This window comes from Tupaia chinensis, unplaced genomic scaffold (genome assembly GCF_000334495.1).
Source record: "Tupaia chinensis unplaced genomic scaffold, TupChi_1.0 Scaffold000274_1, whole genome shotgun sequence".
NCBI classification, from domain to species: domain Eukaryota; kingdom Metazoa; phylum Chordata; class Mammalia; order Scandentia; family Tupaiidae; genus Tupaia; species Tupaia belangeri.
In genome coordinates, this window is record NW_006159756.1 from 3100022 (window position 1) to 3108920 (window position 8899).

The 8899-nt window shown below is 48.9% G+C and overlaps 1 protein-coding gene across 1 annotated transcript in view; it reads left to right on the plus strand.

Moving 5' to 3' along the window:
* SIK3 (SIK family kinase 3) overlaps positions 1 to 8899 on the plus strand; it is a 127042-nt gene that overhangs the window by 114127 nt on the left and 4016 nt on the right. The gene's annotated exons all lie outside the window — the stretch shown is intronic.

Here is an 8899-nt window from a genome sequence, read left to right on the forward strand (position 1 = left end):
TTTTTTCTCTGAAAAGCAGAGTTTATGGCTGTTCGTCCCCAGCCAGTGTCAGACCAGGCATGGCCAGAGCCCTGGGCAGGCAGCCCGCCAGGGTTTGTTTTGGATAGCAGACATCCCGGGGCTGCCCATGCCCGATCTGCCTCTCACCTCCCTGTCTGCCATGCAGGAAGGAAAAGTAAGGTTTGTCTTTTTTCCGGAGTGTTACAAACACTTGATTTTTTGACTTTGCAAGCGTAATCAGTTTACTCAGGGAGACTGCCACCTTGAACTCGCAAAGAAAACCACATCCTCTTCTCTGCACCGTCAGCTGCAGCAGCTGCACAGACTCCAGCCTTGGAGACATGAAGTGCTGATGGGCCGCAGAGGTTATCCCCCCCCAGAGCCCTCGCGGGGAATATGTAGGCATTCACTGCTCCCATTTTCCCAAGACCCAGTAAATGAGTAAGGACAAGTCAACATTGACAGATCCAACAGAGTTGCGCAAGCCAGCCCAGAGTTCCCCGGGGGCTGTGGTGTGCCTGCGTCCATTGTGTTTTCCCGTCTGCCTTGGGCAGTCGACCCGCTCTGTGGACTCTCTGAATTTTACTTTGATAAATTCTCACGCTTGAGCCTTTTGGAAGTTGTCTTTCCCCATTATATATCCTTTGTTGAGCCCAGCAACACCTCTGGGTGCTGAACTGGTATAAAAGATGCCAAAGATCCAAGCCTAAACTCACACCCCTCGTGGGCAGTGGGTTCACCTGCACACATTCTCCCCTCCCCCCAGCAGGTCAGCGGGTCTCATCTGTAGAGTGTCCCAAAGGACTTGAGCTGGACTCAGGGTGAGCATGCTCACTGAAAATTACACGCGTGTAGTTCTTTATCGTTTATGAAAGACTCTTTCACATTGGTTTTTAGCCCCAAACAGCCCTCATTTTTCAGGTAAGGAACCTGAGGGTAAGCGGAGGTGAAATGACTCCGCCAGCGCCGTATTCGCTCCTGGTGATAGAGCTAGAGCCTGACTCACGCTTGCTGATCCCCGGCCCTGTTCTTGTCTCTCACGCCCCTGGCCGCACCCTGCACCTTCTCAGCACAAGCGAAAGATCTCAGCCTTTCCCGATCTTTGCCCTGTTGGTTATCCTGAAACTCGAGCAGACAGAGCCCTGGTTTGTTCCCCAACTCCTGTTACTACACTTCTTTTTCATCTGGTTTTTAACTCACATTTATCTCTAAATCAGAAGGTAATTCTCTGGAAATTCGTTTCTGTAACTCATTTGTTCATTTGCGTGTAGGTAAATGTCCCCATAATTGGGTGATAGAAGCCCGTTTCCTTGCTTGCTTTTGTCAGCGAGGTCAGTCTGCCCTCATCATGGGAGGCAACACCCCTGAACTGTTAGTGACACTGTCTGTCTCGAGCTTTTACAGCACGCCGGGGTTCTGCCAAGCCGTGGACACACCTGTGAGGTCGGGACCTGCTGCTTTCCAGATCAGGACCCTAAGGCCCAGGGAGGTTGGAGAGCTGGCTCCAGTCCCCATGCCTCAGGAGTCGAGGCAGGTCTTCTTGCCCACAGGGCTAGCTAGGGCCAGTGACATGCTGCTCAATCCCGGCACAGAAGGCTCGTTGCCGGTGTTGTCATGTGATAGCTGACTGTCTTGGTGGCTCCTTCAGGCCTATCAGTATCAGACTTGAGAGCTGGGGAGAGAGCAGACAAGGAAGGATCTGCTGGCCTCTCCAGAGGCAAAGCTGACAGGGGGTGTTTGGGTTTGGAAAAGCCCCATCCTGGGACCAGCAGTTAGCGTAATGGCTATGTCGCTATACTCTCATGTAGTCGACTGCGGTTCGAGTCCCAGGCCTGGTGGCTTAAACTCACACCAGGTGCGAATGTGTGCATGCCCAAGATCCTGAGAGGAGAACAGAGGAGAAGGGACTGCGATGTGGCCATCCCCCCTGGGAGGTGATTTCTCGCTTTCTGTCTCTCTGCCTCTGTCTTGTGATCGCATGAGCCCTATAGCAAAAACCTCTCCAAAAAAAGAAAGAAAGAAAGAAAGAAAGAAAGAAAGAAAGAAAGAAAGAAAGAAACCATCCTCAGGTGTAAAAACACATGTAAAAAAGGAATGGAGAGAGGCAAGCAGATGGCATAGCGATTGTGTCACTGAACTCCCACAGGGCCGACTGTGGTTCCAGTCCCAGACCAGGTGGGCTTGAAAATCACACTGGGTGCGTGTGTGTGCCCAAAATCCCAGGAGGAGAATGGGGGAGGAGGGATCGTGGTGTGGCCATCTCCCAGGGGGGTGATTTCTCACTTTCACTCTTACTGTCTCTGTCTCTGTCTCTCCCCAGTGAGTACATGCACCATGAGGCAAAAAAAAAAAACTCTTAAAAAAATTAAAAAGGTAGAGGAAAGGAGACACAGTAGACAGGGCAAACCAAACAGAGCCCTGAGGCCTCTGGAAGAGGTAGAAGTTGCTAAACGCCAAGACTGTAACGTTTTGTTAGCTTTGCCATTTCCTCGTTTTTGATAATGACCCTTTAAACATCTATAAACAGCTCTTGGGGTGGTGGTGAAGGTGGCTGGATCCCACAGTCGACTGTGCGGTGAAGTCCCAGACTTCGGTGGCTTGAGAAACACCCTGGGCACGTATGCGTGGATGCCTGAAATCCCTGAATTAATGGAGAGGGATTATGACATGATCAAGCACACACACCCTCTGGCAAAATTAAAATAATTTAAAAATTTACCCACAGGAGAGCATTCATTTGTCCTGGCCGGCTGAGGGGTGGCAGGGAGGTTTACCTAGTGATATTTACATCCAGCTCTGTAAAAAGGCCTAAAGGGGGGGACCCGGAAAATGGTGCGTTTGTTGAGACTCTGGTCTCCCACATGGCCGGCCATGGTTCAGGTCCTGGACCTGGCGGCTTGCTCTCTCAGTCTCTCTCTTTCTCTGTCTCTCTCTGATCAAATTTTAAAAGATAAAAATAAGTAAAATTAAATAATAATAATAATAATTTTAAAGGGCTTAAAGGAATTAGTGGATGGTGTTAGCGGTCTCAGATGAGAATATGGGCATTAGAAAATAACTTTGAAAAGCCAGAAGCAGCTGCTCATCTTGCTTCAAGGCAAAGACACAGACTCAGCAGTGCCCGCTGCCCGAAGCCATACTGCACCCCTCCCTGCCCATGGCTTTGGTTGGCCCTGAGGCCAGCATGCGAACCAGGCCCATTGGGTGGAACTGGGCCAAGTGGTCAGACTGGTGAGCTAATTCCACAGAACAAGTCCTGGTGTGGGTTTTGTTTTGTTTTATTAAGAATTATTTAATTTTACTTATTATTTTAAATTTGCTATAGGGCACATATGCTCACCAGAGAAAGAGAGAAAGTGAGAAAGCAAGCCTCCAGGTCTGGAACTCGAGCTGCAGTTGGCCACATGGGAGTCCAGCGCCTTAACTACCATGCCACCTGCTGGCCCCCTGGTATGGGTTTTTTAAACCTTCCTTTCTACTAACTTTTCACTTTTAGCAGCAAAATTTGGGGTCATCTGAAAAGCTATGATGTATTTTTCAGGTTTTCTATGTGGAAATGTGTCGTGACTTTTCCGACAACCATTTAGTTGGCTTTTTGCTGTTCCTTTGGCCTTTCCATTTAGAGAACTTTCCGAAGATTTCTCACTTGTCCATGTTTTGGCAGCTCATTTCTCTGAGCTTTCTCCAGAATGACCTGCACTCCTAGCAAGGCACAAGGCAGTTGATCCCTTCTGTCCTGCTGTGTCACAGCCTCTCCAAGCCCTGGCCCAACCTCAGTCTTTTTAGGAACCCATGTGAACGGAGGCATTTGAAATCCCATACCCAAAACTCAAGCAGTAATTACCTACCCTTGTTCAAGTGCATGTCCGGTCAACACAGTCAGCAACAGACTACGTTTCCAAGTAAGGACTTTTAGGGGCCAGCAGGTGGTGTGGTGACTAAGAGCACTGGACTCCCACATGGGAGACTGAGGTTCAAGCCCCAGACCTGGTGTCTTGCTTTCTCACTTTCTCTAACCTAACCCTTTCTCTCATTCTGTCCTTCTCTAGTCAAGTTAAAAAATAAATAAATAAAGTTAAATGAAATAATTCTTTAAAAAAAAAAAAAAAGAACTTCTAAAAAGTTTGATCTTGCCAAGGGTCAGCTCATCTAGAGATAAGCCCAGTAAATGCCAAGGAGCTTTAGCTTTAAAAACCAACTGAGCTTGCCAGCTGGTGGTGTGGTGGTTAAGGCACTGTATTCCCACATAACTGACTGTATTTCAAGTCCCAGACCTGGCAGATTGCTTTCTCACTGTCTCTTTGTCTGTCTCTGGTGAGTACATGTGGCCTATATCAAAATTTAAAAATATTAATTAAAAATAAATAATTATTTTTGGGACCATCAGTTAGCGTAATGACTATGTCGCTGGACTCCCACGTAGCCAACCCCGATTCGAGTCCTGGACTGGCTTAAACTCACGCCAGGCGCGTGTGCATGCGTGCCCAAGATCTCAAGAGGAGAAAGGAGGAGAAGGGATTGCAGTGTGGCCATCCCCCCTGGTGGGTGATTTCTCACTTTCTGTCTTTCTATTTCTCTCTGTCTGGCGAGCGCATGCACCCTATAGCAAAAAAGAAAAGGACAAAAAATAGAATTAAAAAAAATATTAAAACCAACTCAGCAAACTAAACATATATTGAAGTCCTGGGTGCTTAAAGATAAAGCCAAAAGTGCTACCCAGGAGGATCTTGTCAACTCAGTTGTGGCCCCAATACTCTTCTTGATGATCCCTAATCAAGAAGAAATACTCATTCCCCATGAAGGCCTTTCTGTCCCAACTCTAGTCCGTAGAGTTGCATGATGCTGATGGGATACTAACCCCTAAGAAGAGAACACTTACTAACATCAGCTGAAGGGGCAGATACTCAGTACTTCCTGGGCGCAGGACAGCATTCTGGATGCTGAAGGCACAGGCATGCATGAGATACTGTCACTGCCCTCAAGAAATACAACTAGTATGGCTAAGACACGTGTGGGGTCCCACACGTACATCTAATGTTTGAGCAGTCAGAGACGAATAGTCTCTTAAGGCTTCAGTGAAGAAATCACCTCTTTCTATTTGAAAGAGAACGTTTCATCAGGCCGGTAACGTGAGCTGGACCTAGGAGGGTGCGTTGATTTGGACTGGTGGGAATAGGTGGAGAAGATTCCAACAGTTCCTGGTAGAGGCAGCAGTGCCCGCAAATGCACGCAGTTGTGGATGGCTGGGAAGAGATACCATCCCATCTGCCGAGTGCTCAGACTGGGGAGGCGAGGGCAGTGTCAGACGCTGATTGGAAGCCAGGGTGGGCGGCATTGCGAAAAGGAAGTGTGTGGACTCCTCTTCAGTCCTGTTCCTTTGTAGGGTGGTGGTAGGGGGCAGGATGGAGGCGAGTTTCATAATCCAGACAAGAAGTTGTAGGGCTTTGGAGATTAGAGAGACAGCACTGGAATGACCAGCATTGAAGAGGTCAATTACTTAGACTTGAAGCTGTCCTGGAGCCGGGGTCAAGCTTATACCTCGAAGATCAGGAAAACGAGGGCGTCTGAATGAGCAGCAGCTTATGTGGAAGTTGACGGGGTTGGAACTGGACACAGTATTACATGTTGGTTAGATACCAAGGGGGAGACAGTTCAAAGTATGGCTCTGAACCTTAAAAAAGCATCTCAGGAGGCCATTCCAGGATGGTGTGGAGGTTAAGGTGACTGGGTCCCACATGGATGACTAAGTGGTTTGAGCCCCACACCCAGTGGCTTGAAAAACAAGCTGGGCGCATGTGTGCACACGCCCGAAATGTTGAGAGGAGAATGGAGGAAGGGGTTGCGGCGTGGCCATTCCCCCATGGGGTGATCTCTCACTTGTTCTCTCTGTCCCTGGCAAGTGCACATGCCTTCTAAGCCAAACAAGCAACAGTTTCAGTAATTGATTACAGAGCTAGGAGAGCTGGACTCCTGACAACAGATGGTACTACCAGAGTACCTGCGGGGAGAGAGAAGGTCCAGGACAGAAATGTGAAGAGTGCTTTTTTTATAAGGGATGGGGGCCACAGCAGCTCGGAGCACACAGGAGACCCCCAGGTAGTACACTGAGGTGGGTGCCCAGGAAGATGAGAGGAGGCATCCCCAGGAGGAGGCCATCCATCCTCCCTGACTTAGGGTTCCTGAAAGCTCCTTACAGGCATCTCGGTTTGGGAACAGAGTGCTGTTAAGATGACAGAGACTTGACAAAAGAAGAAACAGTCCGTGGTGACCCAGCCAGCCCCTGTGATGCGGGGTTTTCCTCTAAGGGTGTGGTCCCTTCATGAAGGGGCCCGTGTTTGCTGCCAGATTAGCACTGCCAGGCTGGCGCCCCAGACCTGGTGTCTTGCTTTCTCACTTTCTCTAACCTAACCCTTTCTCTCATTCTGTCCTTCTCTAGTCAAGTTAAAAAATAAATAAATAAAGTTAAATGAAATAATTCTTTAAAAAAAAAAAAAAAGAACTTCTAAAAAGTTTGATCTTGCCAAGGGTCAGCTCATCTAGAGATAAGCCCAGTAAATGCCAAGGAGCTTTAGCTTTAAAAACCAACTGAGCTTGCCAGCTGGTGGTGTGGTGGTTAAGGCACTGTATTCCCACATAACTGACTGTATTTCAAGTCCCAGACCTGGCAGATTGCTTTCTCACTGTCTCTTTGTCTGTCTCTGGTGAGTACATGTGGCCTATATCAAAATTTAAAAATATTAATTAAAAATAAATAATTATTTTTGGGACCATCAGTTAGCGTAATGACTATGTCGCTGGACTCCCACGTAGCCAACCCCGATTCGAGTCCTGGACTGGCTTAAACTCACGCCAGGCGCGTGTGCATGCGTGCCCAAGATCTCAAGAGGAGAAAGGAGGAGAAGGGATTGCAGTGTGGCCATCCCTCCTGGTGGGTGATTTCTCACTTTCTGTCTTTCTATTTCTCTCTGTCTGGCGAGCGCATGCACCCTATAGCAAAAAAGAAAAGGACAAAAAATAGAATTAAAAAAAATATTAAAACCAACTCAGCAAACTAAACATATATTGAAGTCCTGGGTGCTTAAAGATAAAGCCAAAAGTGCTACCCAGGAGGATCTTGTCAACTCAGTTGTGGCCCCAATACTCTTCTTGATGATCCCTAATCAAGAAGAAATACTCATTCCCCATGAAGGCCTTTCTGTCCCAACTCTAGTCCGTAGAGTTGCATGATGCTGATGGGATACTAACCCCTAAGAAGAGAACACTTACTAACATCAGCTGAAGGGGCAGATACTCAGTACTTCCTGGGCGCAGGACAGCATTCTGGATGCTGAAGGCACAGGCATGCATGAGATACTGTCACTGCCCTCAAGAAATACAACTAGTATGGCTAAGACACGTGTGGGGTCCCACACGTACATCTAATGTTTGAGCAGTCAGAGACGAATAGTCTCTTAAGGCTTCAGTGAAGAAATCACCTCTTTCTATTTGAAAGAGAACGTTTCATCAGGCCGGTAACGTGAGCTGGACCTAGGAGGGTGCGTTGATTTGGACTGGTGGGAATAGGTGGAGAAGATTCCAACAGTTCCTGGTAGAGGCAGCAGTGCCCGCAAATGCACGCAGTTGTGGATGGCTGGGAAGAGATACCATCCCATCTGCCGAGTGCTCAGACTGGGGAGGCGAGGGCAGTGTCAGACGCTGATTGGAAGCCAGGGTGGGCGGCATTGCGAAAAGGAAGTGTGTGGACTCCTCTTCAGTCCTGTTCCTTTGTAGGGTGGTGGTAGGGGGCAGGATGGAGGCGAGTTTCATAATCCAGACAAGAAGTTGTAGGGCTTTGGAGATTAGAGAGACAGCACTGGAATGACCAGCATTGAAGAGGTCAATTACTTAGACTTGAAGCTGTCCTGGAGCCGGGGTCAAGCTTATACCTCGAAGATCAGGAAAACGAGGGCGTCTGAATGAGCAGCAGCTTATGTGGAAGTTGACGGGGTTGGAACTGGACACAGTATTACATGTTGGTTAGATACCAAGGGGGAGACAGTTCAAAGTATGGCTCTGAACCTTAAAAAAGCATCTCAGGAGGCCATTCCAGGATGGTGTGGAGGTTAAGGTGACTGGGTCCCACATGGATGACTAAGTGGTTTGAGCCCCACACCCAGTGGCTTGAAAAACAAGCTGGGCGCATGTGTGCACACGCCCGAAATGTTGAGAGGAGAATGGAGGAAGGGGTTGCGGCGTGGCCATTCCCCCATGGGGTGATCTCTCACTTGTTCTCTCTGTCCCTGGCAAGTGCACATGCCTTCTAAGCCAAACAAGCAACAGTTTCAGTAATTGATTACAGAGCTAGGAGAGCTGGACTCCTGACAACAGATGGTACTACCAGAGTACCTGCGGGGAGAGAGAAGGTCCAGGACAGAAATGTGAAGAGTGCTTTTTTTATAAGGGATGGGGGCCACAGCAGCTCGGAGCACACAGGAGACCCCCAGGTAGTACACTGAGGTGGGTGCCCAGGAAGATGAGAGGAGGCATCCCCAGGAGGAGGCCATCCATCCTCCCTGACTTAGGGTTCCTGAAAGCTCCTTACAGGCATCTCGGTTTGGGAACAGAGTGCTGTTAAGATGACAGAGACTTGACAAAAGAAGAAACAGTCCGTGGTGACCCAGCCAGCCCCTGTGATGCGGGGTTTTCCTCTAAGGGTGTGGTCCCTTCATGAAGGGGCCCGTGTTTGCTGCCAGATTAGCACTGCCAGGCTGGCCAGGCTCCTCTGGGCACCATCACCAGCTGGCTGAGGAGGCACAGTTGGCCCCCCGGTGGTCCCCAGCCTTGCTCATTGTCCCTGCCGAGCCATTGCTGGGGGAGGTGCGTACTATGTCGGGGGCGCTCTACGCCTGCTGGTCTTGCC